Raw genomic sequence first — 23,253 nt, forward strand, 5'->3', positions numbered from 1 at the left:
CAGACTGTGACCATGTTGGCTAAATAGGTTATCTCTTTCTTTCCCAGTGCACAGTCTAGTTGTTTTTGCTTTTGTTTTTAGAACTTACTTCATAAGTTGGTGATAAGAATTAAATGAAATAATCCATATCCAATGCTTAGCAAAGTGCCTGACACATTATAAACTCTCAATAAATGCTATTTTAACACACATACACACACACACACACACTCACACACACACACATAATACGGTGATGCTGTTTGGCTTCAGATAGACAAGGCCCTCCCAAAGGGATTATAGAAGGCTGTGAATTGTTTACCGGGCAAAGCACACTGACATCAGTTCTTTACTTTTCAGTTCTTCCTGACCCATCAATCAAATATTTGTTGACTCCCTACAATGTGTACAGAACTTAGAAAGATACCAAGTGGTATAAAATAATTTGTTTCTGGGTGCTTAGAAAGATACCAAGTGGTATAAAATAATTTATTTCTTTCAAGAAGTTACATCCTAACCACAGAAACTACTTCACTCAAGAAAAAGTATTACTTCAGACCAATTGCAATTACATTCAATTTCTTAAATCCTCAATTATAAGAACTGAAGCCCTATGTTCTCAATCATCACCAAAGAATTTAATCACAGCTCCCAAATTCTGAAAACTTTCATCTATTGATTCTAATTTCAAAAACCTTTGGAGAGGAGTCAAGATGGTGGAGGAGTAGGAGGACATGAAGTTCAGCTCTCCCCATAAATGCATCAAGAATAGATCTACACATAAAACAATTCTCACAGAGTACCAGCTGAACATGAGCAGAGGACCTCAGACACTTAAAAGGACAAGAAAGATTCCCACATAACCAGATAGGACCAAAAAGAAGAAGGGAAAAGGAAGAGGAGAGGAAGTGGGACAGGACCTGTGCCTCTGGTGGGGAGCTGAAGGAGAGGAGAGGTTCTTGCACCTGGGGAAGCCCCCTCACAGGCAGCGATATCAGTTGGGACAGAAGGGAAGCTTCAGGGGTTATTGGAGGAGAGTGCAGCAGCCAGTCTGTGGCAGACAGGACAAAGTGAGACCTACACAGATGGTCCTAGCCACAGCCCTGACTGCCCCAGCCTGAGATGTGTGCCCTCCAGTGCAGACAGGGGCTTTTGGAAACCAAACCCGAGCAGAGGACCGCTGTTAGCTGCGAGGACACAGCCTGAAGGGATGGGAGTGAGGAAATCTGCAACTGGGAATGGTTTTGGAGGAAACCTGGACCGCCATAGAAACAAAGCAGCAATTGTTGAGTGATGTGCGGGGGGGGGGGGGTACCATTGCAACCTCTCTTCCCACACACTGACCCCTGCCTCCCTGGGCATTAGGAAGGGCTCCCACCTGGGTGGGTGCTCCCATGACACTGGTGTCTGCCACCTCCTCTTCCATGCCTTATCTCCTCCATGGCAGGTGCTCTCATGACCCCAGCCACTGCTGACTCCATGCCCCCTTCTTAATGGGACAGACTCGTGTGCTCTGGGGCAGCCTCAGGAGCAGACCCCCTGTGGGTGTCCCACACACAGAGGTGGGGCTGAAACTGAGCCCCAGGGGCCATGCAACTAAGGAAGAAAAGATGAAGTCTTTCCTCGCAGCTGGGCAAACTGCAAATTGACACCCCCGTGACTAGCTTTATACACTCAGCACCTACAGAACATCTGAACAGACAACGAGTGCTCTCACAGCCAAAATGGGTCTACCTTTAGCAGCTGTAGACTTTGTGGGCATGTACCTGTGGGGGTTGGGTCAGGCCAGAGTCTAAGCTGTCCCCACAGCACCCACAGTGGGTTCATTTCCATGATTACTGCAATCCTGGGACCTGATTTCAGGGTATCTATGCTGATGGCCTGTTGAAAACAACTCCTGAGAGACACCAAGGACAATTGCCAGCATAACCACAGTTATGATGGGGCTGAGAGCAGTGACAAAAACAGTGTAATCTGAGAGCTCACACAATGGGTGAAAGGTGACACAACAGAGCATACCCACAGGTGAACACCTCCAGAGGAGGAATACTCAGTGGCTTCTCTCCCAATGGGAGTGCTCCAATCCAGCCTACCTCACATTGCAGATCAGAAACACAACTAAGAAACAGAGCTGGGAGACTCTACTCCAACAACGAGTGAGCAGACCCCAATCATGACAAGGCAGTCACAACCACAGAGCAAAGGGGAGGTTCTGCTCAATATCCAGAACAGGCTCTTTTCACCACAACATCAGTCACACCTACTATCAAGAAGATAATGGCCAGCATACACTGAGGAAAAAGTTGGCAGACATCTATACTAAAAATACTCCTTACACCAAAACATATTAAACCCACTCAGGCTACACAGGGAAGTTCCCACATAAAAATAGCCCTCCAAGAGAATCTAAGTATCTGGTATCAGGAAGAACCTTCAGAGCATTTAGCCTTGAAGGCCAGTGGGGCTTGAGTGCAGGAGGTCCACAGGACTGTGGGAAACAGAGACTCCACTGTGGGGGCAAGGACACTGGTAGCAGAGACCCCAGGGAATATTGAGTGAAGTGAGCTCTCCTGGAGGTCCCCATTTCGACACCAAGACCTGGCACCACCCAAAAGCCTGCGGACTCCAGTGTTGGCAAGCCTCAGGCCAAACAACCAACAGGACAGAAACACAGCCCAACCAATCAGAAGACAGGCTGCCTAAAGTTTTACTGAGCTCAGCCACCTCAAAACACATCTCTTGACACGGTCCTGCCCATATCAAGGCTGAGGCCCTGTCCCTGCTAGGGATAAGATGCAGCTCCACCTACCAGAGGGCAGGCACCAGTCCCTCTCACCAGGAAGTCTGCACAAGGCCCTGGATCATTCTCACACATTGGGGGCAGACACCAGAAGCAAGAGGAATTACAATCCAGCAGCCTGTGAAAAGGAGACCACAAACACAGAAAGCTGGACAAAATGCAATGGCAGACAAATATGTTGCAGATGAAGAAACAAGATAAAAACCCACAAGAAGAACTAAATGAGGCAGAGATAGGCAATCTCCTTGAAAAAGAATTCAGAGTAATGATGGTAGAGATGATCAAAAATCTCAGAAAAAGAATGGAGACACAGATAAAGAAGATACAAGAAATGTTTAACAAGGAGCTAGAAGATTTAAAGAACAAACAGATGAATGATACAATAACTGAAATAAAAAATACACTAGAAGAAATCAATAGAATAACTGAGGCAAAAGAACAATAAGTGAGGTAGAATACAGAGTGGTGGAAATCACTGCCACAGAACAGAATAAATTTAAAAAATGAAAAGAAATGAAGACAGTCTCATAGACATCTGGGACAACATTAAAAGTAACAACATTCACATTATAAGGGTCTCAGAAGGAGAAGAGAAAGAGAAAGGGCCTGAGAAAATATTTGAAGATATTACAGACAAAAACTTTCCTAACATGAGAAAGGAAACACTCACTCAAGTCAGGGAAGCACAGAGAGTCCCATGCAGGATGATTCCAGGGAGGAACACACTAAGACAAAAATTTATCAACTGACAAAATTAAAGACAAAGAAAAAAATTAAAAGCAATGAGGGAAAAGCAACAAATAACATACACAGGAATCCCCATGAGGTTATCAGCTGATTTTTCATCAGAAACTTTGCAGGCCAGAAGAGAATGGCAGGACATATTTAAAGTGATGAAAGGGAAAAAACGTACAACCAAGATTACTCTACCCAGCAAGGGTCTCATTCAGATTTGACAGAGAAATCAAAAGCTTTACAGACAAGCAAAAGCTAAGAAAATTCCTGCACCACCAAAACAGCTTTACAATAAATGCTAAAGGAACTTCTCTAGGCAGGAAAGAAACCAGCAAATTAAGACAACCTTGTACATATATGGACTGCTATATCAACCTCAGGCGAACAGCAAACACAAAAACTACAACAGCTACACACACAAGAGAGAAAAAACAACCCAAACACAACACTAAAGATGGTTATCAAACTGCAAGAGAACAAAAGATGAAGGGAAGAAAAAAGACCTACAAAACCAAACCCAAAACAATTAAGAAAATGGCAATAGGACCATACATATCAATAATTACCTTAAATGTAAATGGATTAATGCTCCAACCAAAAGACATAAACTGGCTGAATGGATACAAAAACAAGAGCCATATATATGCTGTCTACAAGAGACCCACTTCAGACCTAGGGACACATACACACTGAAAATGAGGAGATGGAAAAAGATATTTCATGCATATGGAAATCAAAAGAAAGCTAAAGTAGCAATACTCATATCAGACAAAATAGACTTTAAAATATTGTTACAAGGGACAAAGAAGGACACTACATAATGATCAAGGGATCAATCCAAGAAGAAGATATAACAATCTAAAATATATATGCACTGAACATAGGAGATCTCAATACATAAGGCAAATGTTAACAGCCATAAAAGTGGAAATCAACTGTAACACAATAATAGTGGTGGATTTTAACACCTGACACACAACAATGGACATATCATCCAGACAGAAAATCAATAAGGAAACACATGTCTTAAATGACATTAGACCAGATAGACTTAATTGATATCTATAGGACATTCTATCCTAAAGCAGCAGAATACACTTTCTTCTTAAGTGCACATGGAATATTCTCCAGGATACAGCACATCGTTGGCCACAAATCAAGCTTTGAAAAATTTAAGAAAATTGACATCATATCAAGTATGTTTTCCACCACAACACTATGAGATTAGAAATCAATTACAGGAAAAACTGTAAAAAACACAAACACATGGAAGCTAAACAATATTTTACTAAATAACCAATGGGTCACTGAAGAAATCAAAGAGGAAATCAAAAAATACCTAGAAACAAATGACAATGAAAACATGATGATCCAAAACCTATGGGATGCAGCAAAAGCACTTCTAAGAGGGAAGTTTATAACAATACAATCTTACCTCAGGAAACAAGAAAAATCTCAAATAGACAAACTAACCTTACATGTAAAGCAGCTAGAGAAAGAAGAACAAACAAAACTCAAAGTTAGTGGAAGGAAATAAATTATAAAGATCAGCGCAGAAATAAATGAAATAGAAACAAAGAAAACAATAGCAAATATCAGTGAAACTAAAAGCTGATTCTTTGAGAAGGTAAACAAAATTGTTAAACCCTTAGCCAGACTCATCAAGAAAGAAAGGGAGAGGACTCAAATCAATAAAATTAGAAATGAGAAAGAGAAGTTACAATGGACACCACAGAAATACAAGGGATCATAAGAGATTACTACAAGTAACTATATAAAAATAAAATGGACAACCTTGAAGAACTCGACAAATTCTTAGAAAGGTACATCCTTCCAAGACGTAACCAGGGAAAAACAGAAAATATGAACAGACCAATCACAAGTACTGAAATTGAACTGTGGTTAATAAACTTCCAATAACCAAAAGTCCAGAACCAGATGGCTTCACAGGCAAATTCTATCAAACATTTAGAGTAGAGTTAATACCTATCCTTCTCAAACTATTCCAACAAATTGCAGAAGAAGGAACTCTCCCAAACTCATTCTATGAGGCCACCACCACCCTGATATCAAAACTAGACAAAGACAGCACACAAAATAGAAAACTATAGGTCAATATCACTGATGAACATAGACCCAAAAATCCTGAACAAAATGCTAGCAAATTGAATCCAACAACACATTTAAAAGATCATACACTATGATCAAGTGGAATTTATCCCAGGGATGCAAGGATTCTTCACCAATTCTTCATCTTCATTCAATCAATGTGATACACCAAGTTAACAAACTGAAGAATAAGAAGAATATGATCATCTCAGTAGATGCAGAAACAGCTTTTGACAAATTTTGACACCCATTTATGATAAAAGCTCTCCAAAAAGTGGCATAGAAGGAACATACCTCAACATAATAAAGACCATATATGACAAACCCACAGCAAACATCATTCTCAACAATTAAAAACGGAAAGATTTCCTCTAAGATCAGGAACAAGACAAGGATGTCCACTCTTGCCACTTTTATTCAACATAGATGTGGAAGTCCTAGCCATAGCAATCAGAGAAGAAAAGGAATCCAAATTGGAAAAGAAGAAGTAATCCTGTCACTGTTCGCAGATGACATGATACTATACATAGAGAATCCTAAAGATGTTACCAGAAAACTACTAGAGCTAATCAATGAATTTGGTAAAGTAGCAGGATACAAAATTAATGCACAGAAATCTCTTGCATTCCTCTACACTAACGATGAAAATCTGAAAGAGAAATTAAGGAAACACTCCCATTTACCATTGCAACAAAAAGAATAAAATACCTAGGAATAAACCTACCTAAGGAGGCAGAAGATCTATATGCAGAAAACTGTAAGATACTGATGAGAGAAATCAAAGATGACACAAACAGATGGAGAGATATACCATGTTCTTGTATTGGAAGAATCAATATTGCAAAAATGACCATACTACCCAAATTAATCTACAAATTGAGTGCAATCTCTATCAAATTACTGATAACATTTTTCACAGAATTAGAACAAAAAATTTTGCAGTTTATATGGAAACACAAAAGATCACAAATAGTCCAAGCAATCCTGTGAAAGAAAAACAGAGCCAGAGGAATCAGGCTCCCTGACTTCAGACTATACTACAAAGCTACAGTCATGGTACTGGAACAAAAACACAAATATAGATAAATGGAACAGGATAGAAAGTCCAGAGATAAACCCATGCACCTATGGTCACCTAATCTAAGACAAAGAGGCTAGAATTTACAATGGAGAAAAGACAGTCTCTTTAAATAAGTGGTGCTGGGAAAACTGGACAGCTACATGTAAAATAATTAAATTAGAACATTCTCTAACACCATACACAAAAATAAACTCAAAATGGATTAAAGACCTAAATGTAAGACTGGATACTTGAGAACTCTTAGAGGAAAACATAGGCAGAACACTCTCTGACATAAATCACAGCAAAATCTTTTTTGATCCACCTCCTAGAGTAATGAAAATAAAACAAAAATAAACAAATGGAACCTAATTAAACTTAAAAGCTTTTTCACAGCAAAGGAAACCACAAACTAAGCAAAAAGACAACTTATATGTAATAGGAGAAACTATTTGCAAATGAAGCAACTGACCAGGGATTAAGCTCCAAAATATATATATTATTTATTCATAGATATTAAGCTCCAATATATATTTTGTCATCATAAATCCTATATCTTTTAGGCAATTTAGAAGAAACATTTCATGGAGCGTGTGGAGAAAACGGAATCCTCTACACTGTTGGTGGGAATGTAAATTGGTACAGCCACTATGGAGAACAGTATGGAGGTTCCTTAAAAAACTAAAAATAGAGCTATCATATGTTCTAGCAGTCTCACTCCTGGGCATATATCCAGAGTAAGCTATAATTCGAACAGATACATGCACCCCAATGTTTATTGCAGAAATATTTACAATAGGCAGGACATAGAAGCAACCTAATTGTCCATCGATGGATGAATGGATAAAGATGTGGTAGTTATATACAATGGAATATTACTCAACCATAAAAAGAAGAATGAAATAATGTCATTTGCAGCAACATGGATGGACCTAGAGATTACCATACTAAGTGAAGTAAGTCAGACAGAGAAACAAATATCATATGATATCGCCTATGTGTGGAATCTTAAAAAAAGAGAAAAAGGTACAAATGAACTCATTTACAAAACAGAAATAGAGTCACAGATGTAGAAAACAAATTTATGGTTACCAGGGGGGAAAGTGGTGGGAGGGATAAACTGGGAGATTGGGACTGACTCATATTCACACTACTATATACAAAGTAGATAACTAATAAGGGCCTACTGTACAGCACAGGGAACTCTACTTAATACTCTGTAATGACCTATAAGGGAAAAGAATCTAAAAAAGAGTGGACATATGTATATGTATAATTGATTCACTTTGCTGTACATCAGACAATAACACAACATTGTAAATCAACTATATGCCAATGAAAATTAATTTTTAAAAAATTAAAAAAAACAACAAACAAACAAAAACCTTAATGAATTTTTTCCCTATTAAATAGTGATCAAGTTTCAGAACTCCTCAGTTCCTTATTGTGTTATCATCATATGGAGGAGATAGTGAACTAAACTTGGGAAATCTTGAATCAGTTGTTGCCAGAGCCACTATCCAGCTCTGTGGCCATGAATAATGTATTTCACTTCTCTGAACCCCAGTTCTTACTGTTTAAATTCAAGAGACCACACACACACACACACACACACACACACACACACACTCACACAGAGACACTCAGCTCTTTAGCAGCTGTAGCAGGTGATGGCAACTTTGCTGCTTAGGATGGAATGATGCTCCTTGACAAATTTATCTCCATCTTTATTATATGGTCCCCAACCTTCTTGATTTCTCAGCAACATATACCCAAAGACTATCCTTCTAGGTTAAACATAATCTACAGGGGCTTCCCTGGTGGTGCAGTGGTTAAGAATCCACCTGCCAATGCAGGGGACACAGGTTCGAGCCCTGGTCTGGGAAGATCCCATATGCCGTGGATCAACTAAGCCTGTGTGCCACAACTATTGAACCTGTGCTCTAGAGCCTGTGAGCCACAACTACTGAAGCCCGTGCACCTAGAGCCCATGCTCCGCCACAAGAGAAGCCACCACAATGAGAAGCCTGCGCACCACAATGAAGAGCAGCTCCCACTCGCTGCAACTAAAGAAAGCCCGTGCGCAGTAATGAGGACCCAATGCAGTAAAAAATAAATAAATAAATGAATTTATAAATAAAGAAAAAACATAATCTACAGAAATTTTACTTGGAAATTTCTTGGCTATGTTGCCAAAACTATGAGTTTTTTTTTTTTTTTTAATTGAAGCAGATAGTAGGTAGACTATGGGTAGTGCTTCCGTAGATGCACATATTTTCTATTTTCACCATTGGAGACTTTTTATGTTTGGGGAAATTGAAACAAATAAATATAAATATATCCTATAAATGTTTAAGTGAAAATATAAGTGCATCATTCTTAAAAGTTTTCTATATAACCTTATAAATATTAGAAGCTATTTTCCTGAAAAATATAAACATAGGGAAAACTAGCAATCTTTAAAGGTCTTGATGAAGAACTAATAATTTTTTTCTCCATGAGTGCCTTGAAAAGATTATTTGGCTCACAAAATAGTAAAAGTTTCATCTCCCACTGTGTTAGATTAATTCAATACAAAGATAATTATACAATATTATCTCAAGAAACACCAGTCAGTTACTTATATTCATGCATACATTTCTCTAGAACAAATTTAGTCACATTTTTCAATTAATTTTCACTGTATTGATTGCCTTTGGATCTAAATTTTAAAAAGTTTTAAGAAGTGAGCAAATAACCACAAAATAGAAACTATCCCTTTTCATCTTCCAATTTTTATTTTCAGGAACTCAGGCCTGAGCCAAGAATCCAGTAACTCTACTAAGAAGAGGAGCTTCATTGTGGAGAGGTGACAATTAGTTTTCTTTCTCAGAAGCTTATCCCACAGATTATCTGAGTTTTTGGAAACAGTAGAGAACAATGACAGAATACCCCAAAACATTGTTTAAGTTTTTCAAGTCGCTAATGTGTCATGGACATAGGTCCAGTGCCAGTGTGTGGTGCATGGGAGAGGGTGACCATAAAATATAGCATCTCTAATGTTCAGGTCTCCTTTAAGAGTTGCTAGAGCATGCTCTTGAGCAGGGTAGTGCCCTCTCCATAACCTCTAGAAGAGGATTCCTTCAGTGGTATCTGCCATAATTCAAGTATACTTAAAGCAAATGAGCAATGGGGGTACTTTCATCATGATCCTCAGAGTCTGCATCTGGTTCTTGATTTTTACCTCATGCTTGCAACTTACTAGCAAGTTTCAGCACCTGACATATCTCTGGGAAATCAAATTACTTCAGTCTTATTTCCAGCTCTAGTACGATAGTGGTTGAAGGGTTCTGCACTTATCCTTCACCAACAACCCATGTCTCCTGTACCTATGAACCGAAGCCAGGTACACATAGGATAAGACAGTCCCTCATGAAGTCCTTGATCTCCCTTGCATTTAAGGCTTAGCTATGTCTTCTTTTGATGTAGTGTTAGTGTTCCCAATCTATTTGGGCTCACCTCTGACTTTGGAATAATCAGTGTTGAGCTTTGGATACCTGAGACATAGATTCAAGCCTATGACCTCCCTGCCTCCTCAGCCACAAGCATCACAGACCAGTTCACTGGCTACCTGCCTTTAGTTTCTGAGTTAAATACTTGTGAGAGTAGACTAAGTGGGCTCATATGATGGGTTTCTTTTACGGGTAAAGGTAGAAAATTTTAAAATATGAAAGTATAAATGATAAAACAATAAGTAGACTATCAGTTAAGAGCAATGACAATAAAAGTAATAGATTAATAAGATTGGGGGAGACCTTCAAGATGGCAGAGGAGTAAGACATGGAGATTACCTTCCTCCCCATAAATACATCTACATGTGGAACAACTCCAACAGAACACCTACTGAACGCTGGCAGAAGACCTCAAACTTACCAAAAGGCAAGAAACTCCCCACGTAACTACGTAGGGCAAAAGAAAAAAAGAAAAAACAGAGACAAAAGAATAGGGATGGGACCTGCACCACTGGGAAGAGCTGTGAAGGAGGAAAAGTGTCCACACACTAGGAATCCCCTTCACTGGCAGAGACGTGGAGGTGGGGGGAGGGAAGTTTCAGAGCCATGGAGGAGAGTGTAAAGGCAAAGTAGAGAGATTCCCACACAGAGGATGGGTGTCCACCAGCACTCACTAGCCTAATAGGCTTGTCTGCTAACCCGCTGGGGCAGGTGGGGGATGGGAGCTGAGGCTCAGGCTTCAGAGGTAAGAATCCAGGGAGAGGACAGTAATTGGCTCTGTGAACACAGCCTGAAGGGGGCTAATGCACCACAAATAGCCAGGAGAGAGTCCGGGAAAAATCCTGGAACTGCCTAAGAGACAAGAGACCATTGTTTCAAGGTGTACAAGTAGAGGAGATTCAGAGCACCAGAAACGAGTTTCAGAAACAGGCACGAGCCACGGCTATCAGTGCTGACAACAGAGACAGGCATGAAATGCTAACGCTGCTGCTGCAGCCACCAAGAAGACTGTGTGCAAGCACAGGTCACTATCCACACCTCCCGTCCTGGGAGCCTGTGAAGCCCAGCACTGCCAGGGTCCCGTGATCCAGGGACAAATTCCATGAAAGAACATACGGTGTGCCTCAGGCTGTTGCAATGTCACTCTGGCCTCTGCCACCACAAGCTCACTCCACATTCTGTACCTCTCCATCCCCCCAGCCAAAGTGAGCCAGAGCCCCCTAATCAGCCGCTCCTTTAACCCCCTCCTGTCTGGGTGAAGAACAGAGGGCAGAGAGAGACCTACATGCAGAGGCAGGGCCAAATCCAAAGCTGAGCCCCAGGCACTGTGCGAACAAAGAAGAGAAAGGGAAATTTCTCCCTGCAGCCTCATGAGGAGTGGATTAAATCTCCACAATCAACTTGATGCACCCTACATCTGTGGAATACATAAATAAACAGCAAATTATCACAAAATTGAGGTGGTGGACTTTGGGAGCAACTGTAGACTTGGGGTTTGCTGTATGCAACTGAATAGCATCTGATTTTTATGTTTATCTTAGCTTAGTTTTTAATGCTTGTTATCACTTGTGCATTTGTTTATTGGTTTGGTTGTTCTCTTCCTTTTTATTACTTTTTATTTTAATAATTTTTTTATTTTAATAACTTTATTTTATTTTATTATAATGTTTTTTCTTTCTTTCTTTCTTTCTTTCCTTTACTTCTGAGCCATGTGGCTGACAGGGTCTTGGTGCTCCAGCCAGGTGTCAGGCTTGAGCCACCAAGGTGGGAGAGCCAATTCCAGGACATTGGATGACCAGAGACCGCCCAGCCCCATGTAATATCAGTTGGCAAGAGCTCTCCCGGAGATGTCTGTTTCAACGCTAAGACCCAGCTCCACTCAATGACCAGAAAACACCAGTGCTGGATAACCCATGCCAAACAACTAGTAAGACAGGAACACAACCTCACCCATTAGCAGAGAGGCTACCTAAAATCATAATAAGGTCACAGACACCCCAAAACACACCACTGGATGCAGTCATGTCCACCAGAAAGACAAGATCCAGCCTCATCCAGCAGAACACAGGCAGCAGTCCCCTCCACCAGGAAGCCTAAACAACCCACTGAACCAACCTTACCCACTGGGGGCAGACACCAAAATCAACAAGAACTACAAACTTACAGTCTGTGAAAAGGAGACCCCAAACACAGTAATTTAAGCAAAATGAGAAGAAAGAGAAACATACAACAGAGGAAGGAGCAAGGTAAAAACCCAAAGACCAAACAAATGAAGAGGGAGTAGGCAGTCTATCTGAAAAAGAATTGAAAGTAATGATAGTAAAGATGATCCAAAATCTTGGAAATAGAATGGAGAAAATACACGAAATGTGTAACAATGACTTAAAAGAACTAAAGAGCAAACAAACAATGATGAGCAACACAATAAATGAAATTAGGGCTTCCCTGGTGGCACAGTGGTTAAGAATCCGCTTGCCAAGGCAGGGGACACATGTTCGTGCCCTGGTCTGGGAAGATCCCACATGTCATGGAGCAACTAAGCCCATGCACCACAACTGCTGAGCTTGTGCTCTAGAGCCCGTGAGCCACAACTACTGAGCCCACATGCTACAACTACTGAAACCCGTGTGCCTAGAGCCTGTGCTCTGCAACAAGAGACGCCACTGCAATGAGAAGCCTGTGCACCACAACGAACAGTAGCCCCAGCTTGCCATAACTAGAGAAAGCCGGCACACAGCAACAAACACCCAATGCAGCCAAAAATGATAAAATAAATAAAATAAACAAATAAATAATGGAATTAAATATTCTCAGGAAGGAATGAATAGCAGAATAACTGAGGCAGAAGAACGGATAAGTGACCTGGAAGGTAAAATAGTGGAAATAACTACTGCAGAGAAGAATAAACAAAAAGAATGAAAAGAATTCAGGACAGTGTCAGAGACCTCTGGGACAACATTAAACACATCAACATTTGAATTATAGGGACAACATTAAACACACCAACATTCGAATTATAGGGACAACATTAAACACACCAACATTCGAATTATATAGAAAAAGAAGAGAAAAAGAAAGGGACTGAGAAAATATTTTAAGAGATTACAGCTGAAAATTTACCTAGTATGGAAAAGGAAATAGTCAATCAAGTCCAGGAAGTGCAGAGAGTCCCGTACAGGATAAATCCAAGGAGAAACATGCCAAGACACATATTATTTAAACTATCAAAAATAAAATACAAAGAAAAAATATTAAAAGCAGCCAGGGAAAAGCAACAAATAACATACAAGGGAATCCCCATAAGGTAAACAGCTGATCTTTCAGCAGAAACTCTGCAAGCCAGAAGGGAGTGGCAGGACATATTTAAAGTGATGAAAGGGAAAAACCTACAGCCAAGATTACTCTACCCAGCAAGAATTTCATTCAGATTCGACAGAGAAATTAAAACTTTTACAGACAAGCAAAATGTAAAAGAATTCAGCACCACCAAACCAGCTTTACAACAAATGCTAAAGGAAATTCTCTAGGCAGGAAACACAAGAGAAGGGAAAGACCCACAAAAACAAACACAAAACAATGAAGAAAATGGTATTAGGAACATACATATTGATAATTACTTCAAATGTAAATGGATTAAATGTTCCAACCAAAAGACATAGACTGGCTGAATGGATACAATAAAAAGATTCATATATCTGCTGTCTACAAGAGACCCACTGCATACCTAGGGACACATACAGACAGAAAGTGAAGGGTTGGAAAAAGATATTTCATGCAAATGGAAATCAAAAGAAAGCTGGAGTAGTAATTCTCATATCAGACAAAATAGACTTTATAATAAAGACTATTACAAGAGACAAAGAAAGACACTAACTAATGATTAAGGGATCAATCCAAGAAGAAGATATAACAATTGTAAATATTAATGCACCCAACAGAGGAGCACTTCAATATATAAGTCAAATGCTAACAGCCATAAAAGGGGAAATTGACAGTAACAAAATAAGAGTAGGGGATTTTAACACCCCAGTTTCACCAGTGGACAGATCATCCAAAATGAAAATAAATAAGGAAACAGAAACTTTAAATGACAAATAAAACAAGATGATATTAATTGATATTTATAAGACATTCCATCCAAAAACAACAGAATACCATTTTTCTCAACTTCCCATGGAACATTCTCCAGGATAGATCATATCTTGGGTCACAAATCAAGCCTTGGTAAATTTAAGAAATTGAAATTTATCAAGTATCATTTCCAACTACTATCCTATGAGACTAGATATCAATTACAGGAAAAAAAAATGTAAAAATTACCAACACATGGAGGCTAAACAATATGCTACTAAATAACCAGGGTATCACTGAAGAAGTCAAAGAGGAAATCAAAAAATACCTAGAAACAAATGACAATGAAAAGATGATGACCCAAAACTGATGGGATGCAGCTAAAGCAGTTCTAAGAGGGAAATTTATAGCAATACAAACCTACCTCAAGAAACAAGAAAAATCTCAAATAAACAAACTAATCTTACACCTAAAGCAACTAGAGAAAGAAGAACAAAAAACCCCAAAGTTAGCAGAAGGAAATAAATCATAAAGATCAGATCAGAAATAAATGAAAAAGAAATGAAGGAAATGATAGCAAAGAGCAATAAAACTAAAAGCTGCTTCCTTGAGAAGAGAAAAAAATGATACACCATTAGCTAGACTCATCAAGAAAAAAGGGAGAAGACTCAAATCAACAGAATTGGAAATGAACAAGAAGTAACAACTGACACAGCAGAAACACAAAGGATCATGAGACATTACTACAAGCAACTATATGCCAATAAAATGGACAACCTGGAAGAAATGGACAAATTCTTAGAAAAGCACAACCTTCTAAGACTGAATCAGGAAGAAAGTGTAAACAGAACAATCACAAGCACTGAAATTGAAACTGTGATTAAAAATCTTCCGACAAACAAAAGCCTAGGATGAGATGGCTTCACAGGGGAATTCTATCAAACATTTAGAGAAGAACTAACACCTATCCTTCTCAAACTCTTCCAAAGTATAGCAGAGGGAGGAACACTCCAAAACTCATTCTATGAGGCCACCATCACCCTGATTCCAAAACCAGACAAAGATGTCACAAGAAAAGAAAACTAAAGGCCAATATCACTGATGAACATAGATGCAAAAACCCTCAACAAAATACTAGCAAAAAGAATCGAACAGCACATTAAAAAGATCATACACCATGATCAAGTGGGTTTTCTCCCAAGAATGCACAGATTCTTAAATATATGGAAATCAATCGTTTTGATACACCATATTAACAATTGAAGGATAAAATCCATATGATCATCTCAATAGATGCAGGAAAAACTTTTGACAAAATTCAACACCCATTTATGATAAAAACCCTCCACAAAGTAGGTATAGAGGGAACTTACCTCCACATAATGAAGGCCATATATGGCAAACCCACAGCCAACATCGTCCTCAATGGTGAAAAACTGAAACCATTTCCACTAAGATCAGGAACAAGACAAAGTTGCCCACTCTCACCACTATTATTCAACATTGTTTTGGAAGTTTTAGCCACAGCAATAAGATAAGAAAAAGAAATAAAAGGAATCCAAATTAGAAAAGAAGAAGTAAAGCTGTCACTGTTTGCAGACGACATGGTACTATACATAGAGAATCCTAAAGATACTACCAGAAAACTACTAGAGCTAATCAATGAATCTGGTAAAGTTAGCAGGATACAAAATTAATGCACAGAAATATCTTGTATTCCTATTCACTAATGATGAAAACTCTGAAAGAGAAATTATGGAAACATTCCCATTTACCATTGCAACAAAAAGAATAAAATACCTAGGAATAAACCTACTTAAGGAAACAAAAGACCTGTATGCAGAAAACTATGAGACACTGATGAAAGAAATTAAAGGTGAAACAAATAGATGGAGAGATATACCATGTTCTTGAATTGGAAGAATCAACATTGTGAAAATGACTATACTACCCAAAGCAATCTACAGATTCAATGCAATCCATATCATACTACCAATTACATTTTTCACAGAACTAGAACAAAAAATTCCACAATTTGTATGGAAACACAAAAGACCCTGAATAGCCAAAACAATCTTGAGAAAGAAAAACGGAGCTGGAGGAATCAGTCTCCCACACTTCAGACTATACTACAAAGCTACAGTAATCAAGACAGTATGGTACTGACACAGAAACAGAAATATAGATCAATGGAACAGGATAGAAAGCCCAGAGATAAACCCACGCTCATATGGTCACATTATCTTTGATAAAGGAGGCAAGAATATACAATGGATAAATGACTGCCACTTCAATAAGTGGTGCTGAGAAAACTAGAGAGCTTCATGTAAAAGAATGAAATTAGAACACTGCTTAACACCATACACAAAAATAAACTCAATATGGGTTAAAAACCTAAATGTAAGGCCAGACACTGTAAAACTCTTAGAGGAAAACATGGGCAGAACACTCTATGACATAAATCACAGCAAGATCCTTTTTGACCCACCTCCTAGAGTAATGGAAATTAAAACAAAAATAAACAAATGGGACCTAATGAAACTTAAAAGCTTTTGCACAACAAACAAAACCATAAACAAGACGAAAAGACAACCCTCAGAATGGGAGAAAATATTTGCAAATGAAGCAACTGACAAAGGATTAATCTCCAAAATTTACAAGCAGCTCTTGTAGCTCAATATCAAAAAAAAACAAACCACCCAATCCCAAAATGGGCAGAACCTAAACAGACATTTCTCCAAAGAAGATATACAGATTGCCAACAAACACATGGAAGGATGCTCAACATTACTAATCATTAGAGAAATGCAAATCAAAACTACAATGAGGTATCTCCTCACACCAGTCAGAATGGCCATCATCAAAACATCTACAAACAATAAATGCTGGAGAGGGTGTGGAGAAAAGGGAACTCTCTTGCACTGTTGGTGGGAATGTAAATTGATACAGCCACTATGGAGAACAATATCTAGGTTTGTTTAAAACCTAAAAATAAAACTACCATATGACCCAGCAATCCCACTACTGGCATATAGCCAGAGAAAACCATAATTCAAAAAGACACATGCTCCCCAATGTTCATTGCAGCACTATTTACAATAGCCAGGACATGGAAGCAACCTAAGTGTCCATCAACAGATGAATGGATAAAGAAGATGTGGCACATATATACAATGGAATATTACTCAGCCATAAAATGAAACAAAATTGAGCTATTTGTAGTGAGGTAGATGGAGTTAGAGTCTGTCATACAGAGTGAAGTAAGTCAGAAAGAGAAAAACAAATACTGTATGTTAACAAATACATATGGAATCTACAAAAAAAAAAAAAAGGTTCTGACAAACCTAGGGGCCGGACAGGAATAAAGATGCAGATGTAGAGAATGGACTTCAGGACACAGGGCGGGGGAATGGTAAGCTTGGAGGAAGTGAGAGAGTGGCATTGACATATGTACACTACCAAATGTAAAATAGATAGCTAGTGGGAAGCAGCCGCATAGCACAGGGATATCAGCTCGGTTCTTTGTGACACCTAGAGGGGTGGGATAGGGACGGTGGGAGGGAGATGCAAGAGGGAGGTGATATGGGGATATATGTATGCATATAGCTGATTCACTTTCTTGTACAGCAGAAACTAACACATTTTAAAGTAATTATACTCCAATAAAGATTTTAAGAAAAAAATATAACAAGTGACTGCCTCTTAGACCCTGTGCTTAATATGCCACATACATTAAAGCATTTCAAATTAGAACAATCCTATAGGGAGATATGTTATCCCAAATTTGCCAGTGGTTATATGTCTGGGATAGTGGCGTTGGGTAGGTAGGATTAGAGATGCAGAGATTTTAAAAAATGCTTCAGGTTAAAACTGAAAGAAAAACTTAGTAGATGAGTTTTGTCTGTCAACTGGCTAATGTCCAAGAGCAATCAGCAAATTAGTAAATCTTTCCCATGTCAACCCACTTAATGTGTGTTCACAGGGGAATGATTTACACATTTCCTTGAGGATGTCTTTATCAGAGCCAACTGCTACACTGTAACACTCCTCACTATACCTTAAAATTGAGGAACCACTGCCAAGTCTGCACAATGGTGACTCCTCTAGGACAGTGACTATGAATTGCTTACATTTATGTCTCTCTTGGTGCTTTAAGTTAAGGCTAATTCACGGCAACTTCAGTCAGATTTTTGGAACATCCTGTCTCGGGGTTTAACACATGCCATAAAAGACCCTGAGCTATCCATTAACATCAAGGCTGATAAAATCAGGACCACTCAAGTCCCAAATCTGGAAAGTTGGGGTATCTGTGACTAAGACTTAATGAAATTACACGTTTATGATTCAGTGAACTCAATTTCTTTTCACAGTATGGAGAGCTGACTTTCTGCCAAGAAAAATATGTTTTGTAGATGTGTTATAATAGAAAGTCAAATATGAGTTTTTATGAAGACGAAAATTTACTGGAAATTACTGGAGATTATCTTTCACATCACCAGAATTACTGTGACTTCTGGTTTCTGGTTGAAGAAGGTCTATGAAAAGCACCATTAGGAGAACAGTGGTGGAAGAAGAGTGAGGGTTGGTATTTGTTCATTTGCCTCTCTCCCTGAAAGGCTGGCTTGGGCCAACCTATGTCCTGTGACTGAAGGTCTCTTTCCTTCCAGGTTCAGGCCACTGACTCCTCTCCTTCATTTCCTCAGACCTAGTAATGATAATAGTCATCTCCAAGCTACTACATTTCCCCTTGTGGTAACTCTACATTCATACCCTTTTAAACAACCCATTATAAAGAAACCCACACTGAATTATCTGTTTTGAATGCCCTATCCGTTTTCTGTTGGACAGAAACATCAACCCCTCAGGCATAAAACAGCCCTAGATTTATTGTGTCTGCCTTCTCCATCATCCTTTTTTAGAGTTTTTTTTATTTTTAATCCCCATGTTAAACCTCCTGATCTTTACCTTTCTGCCTTCAACTTTCTCTCACCTTTCAGAAGGCTGTGATCCCCTCTCTTGTTATCCATTTGTTAGCTTTTTTTTTTTTTTAGCTTTGAACCACATTATTACTGTTCTGACCATAATCATAGTTTAGTTTTCTGAAGGTAAAAATCTACTGCAGCCAAATGGATTACAAAGACTCAAAATTCCCTGTGAATATAAACTGCAAATGGCATAAATGACTTTTGCTATTTGCAAGTGGCTTGATAACACATGTAGTGCTATATGCAAATGAGTGCTGATGTGAAAGTGGCTTTGTCACTTGAGACTAATGTGTTTTAGGTGAAAAAAGTTTCATGGTACAGAGGTTTCTTTTTTTTTTTTTTAAACGTCTTTACTGGAGTATAATTGCATTACAATGTTGTGTTAGTTTCTGCTACATAACAATGTGAATCAGCTATATGTATACATACATCCCTACTGATAATTCTTACCTATGTCAGTTGCTTTGAATCTCTTAACTGACCCTGGAATACTTATGGCAATAGCTTTTGCATCTACAGAATATAAAAACAACCCTTCAAAGTTAAACTGAATCATTTTTCTATTGATTCACTTGTCAAACATGTAATCAGTGTCTACTGTATGTCAGGCACTATGCTTGGTTTACAGATTTCAAAAATGAATAGGATACAATCTCTGCCTTCAAGAAACTCACAGCTAGTGGTGGAGGCAGAAACATAATCATAAAGCAGAATACAATGTATAAGAGCAATAGAGAAATAGAGAAACAAACAAAATATTGTAGGAGCATAAAGGAGTAACCAAATTACACTGGGTAATTATAGAATATTTTCCAGAGGAGACAATTGCTGAACTAAATCAACAGGAGTGGACATGTACAACTGCCTGTAAACATATCCTACTGAATGTCCTATAGAAACTTCAAACTCAACAAGGGCCAAAGTGACACATCATCACTTACCTTAAATATTCTTCTTCTGTATTCTCTCTATTCTTAGGTTCCATTCAGTCACCTAAGTTACGAACCAGGGCAGTAACCATATCCAATCAATTATTTATAAAGTCCTGTCCATTTAACTCCTTCAAAGGAATAGAAAGAGAGAGCTCACCAAGCATGAGTCAGAACTGATAAGAACACTGAGAGCTCAATTGTGGTTGGAAATTATGAGGGGCTAATATTTGTGTTTACAGGTATTTCTCAAAAAATACCCAAATCTTTACTTAAAAATGAAAAGCAAATATAATCATGGAATGATTTAACTCTTCAGAGACAATTTAAGAGACTTTTGTATCAGACTATCTGGGATTTCATTTTCATAGCAGTGCCCTTGGAAATTTAGACATACCCCCTTGAGGTGAAAGTGGGGAAAGTAATTATTTCAGACACACCAGATAATTAATGCTTTTCCTGAATAATGTTACTTATGGAGTATGTTTTACATAAGAATATTTTTGAAACCACAAAAAAAAAAAAAATGTCGAGACAGCAAGGCTGAGAATAAGAGGAAAGAGAACGTCTCTGGACACCTATCACTGGTCATGATACTAATCTGCCACTCAAGAGAGAGAGATTATTTCTCTTTAATTTCTAGTTTTATGATAAAGTCCTTCTTGAGATTTGAGTAAGCATAGGACATAATATAATTTCATTTAAAGTAGGTTGTTATCAAGACCAAGGATTCATTGAAATGCCTACAAAACATTAAGGGAGCCTATTTGGAAGTACTAGCTATTTTTTAAAAATCAATCCATCAAGACTATGTTATCAGTAATAGGAAGATAATACAATTTGAAAACTGCATTGGAGTAAAATAAATGAAATTCACAAATTCCTTAGACTACAGCACAGAATTTTGATGTTTAATGCAAACTGAATAGTATTGCTGCTCTTCATTTTTTGGTTCATTTTACAAAGTAACCTTAAATGTGAATATTCTAAAATTGCTTGTGCTAAATAAAATGGATTCTGCATTCCTTTCACATCAGCAAGTGTTTAGTAATTATTGCTGTCTCTGGGATGTTATACTGCATTGATTCAGGCATTGAACTCTGATGATTTCGATTTGTTCCTAAAGCTTGAATGGGGTTTAGTGAACAGTATCATCTCCCCAAGAGTAATTCTCCTTGCTGTGTATGTTTCCTTCATCCCCCCGAAATGCCACACAACTTGGAAACTCTGAGTAGATCGTGACCTTATATTTTTTAGTTCAGTATATAATAATGCCTTCTATTTACAACAGTTTTTCCTTAGGACCATTACAGGACCCACTAAAATGTATTATCTTAAACATGCCTATGTCCTAGTTCAAAAGGAAGGTATGTCTAATACTAATTTTTCAGCTGAAAAACTTTGAAGAATAAAAATAATTGTCCTCCCCACTTTCTCTCCCCATCTCTCTCTCACACACACACAGTAGAACATCTACAAATTTTATTTTTACTTTAGGCTCAAATTAACACATTGATTTCCTGTCCTTTTCTTATACGTCAAAAAATATCCACTGTATCTCATTTATTGGCTGTTTATCTTTATATATACTTATAAAACTTTTTCTTTAAAGTGTAGTAACATAAGGCCAAAAGTTCTTAGGTAAGAACACTACACACCACTAAAAAATAGCCTCTCCCTAGTAGAGCCACCACTAGAACATCATAATTATAGAAAACTATAAATTATTCTCCAAGGAAATGTGAAAGTACAAATGCCATTCCACTTGGATATAACTATGCCCAACCTTACTGAAAATAGTAGGTTTTTCTCTAAGATGGAAGACAAAAGTGATCTTCACTTTTGAATCATAAGATATAAGCTCAGCACATGTAAATCCAGCCATGGAGTCCATCAATAAGTCATTATTAAAGTTTCATGAAAAAGAGACTTCATAGAGATTTTAAATTCTAATGGATGAGACACTTAGATAAAACATATTTTTCCTCTGTTCTTAATGGGATGAAAAATATGTAATATTTTATGTTATCCAAGTTAATCAGAAAACATTTACTCATGATGCTTTTGAGGATTCCAAAATTATCATTAGTTTACTGAATTTTGGAACCTAAGTTCCAATTTCCAATGTTTCTTGAAACTTCTATTGCTTTATAGGATACAGCTTTCAAGGATTCTAGGGGTGTTCTGTGTTGAAGCTGTTCTCATAATGATATCAGAAAATAAAATGACAGACACATACAAAAACCTTACATTTTGCTATATCGATTCCAATAAACTAAAGTAAATGAGAAATTGTAATTTCTTATTCTGTTCCATGGTTACCACATCAATTATTCTTGATAAGCTCCCCAACTATAATAAGATTGGTACACCCTCAGATTTACCTAAATGGGAAACAAAGCAAACCTTCTTGGGGAAACAAATTCTATCAGGTTTTTCTCCTAGTAAAGAACACCAGCGTTGAGTTATTTCATCACCTACTGGAAAAAAAGATGGCATTCCACGTTACTACTTTCAAGCCCAAAATGAGGAACCCAGTTATTCTTCTCAGTCCTCAATTCAAATAGCCTTATTTCATATTTCTACACCTGACTTATCATAGAATAATCTCTGAAATGGCCTGCATTTAGTGGTTTAAAAGTCGTATATGTTGTTTACAAAGAAGAAAAAATATTTTCACTGGAGACATCTGGTAGACACCAGGATAAAGTGCCATAATGGGCTTCCTGGTATGAGACTCTGAAAAGACACTCATAATTTACACAGCATTCTTGCCTCAAATGCATAACCTGAATCCCCTCATGGGGAAAGTTCTACAAAATAAATGGCATATTTTTTTTAAATGTCATGAAAGACAAAGAAACAAAAATTAAGTGCAATGAATGCCCCAGAATTGGACCCTAAGCCAAGAAAACCAAACCAAAACAAGCAAAAACCACTATAAAGGACATATGTCAACTGAAAATATTTTAATAAGATCTTTAGATAATTGTATTAACATTGTTTCCTGTTTTTGATCAATGTACTGTGTTTATATACATGAATATCCTTAACCTTAGGAAACATACCCCAAAATATTTAACAGTAAAGGGGC

Source organism: Balaenoptera physalus (genome assembly GCF_965194825.1).
Source record: "Balaenoptera physalus genome assembly, chromosome: 17".
Lineage (NCBI taxonomy): Eukaryota > Metazoa > Chordata > Mammalia > Artiodactyla > Balaenopteridae > Balaenoptera > Balaenoptera physalus.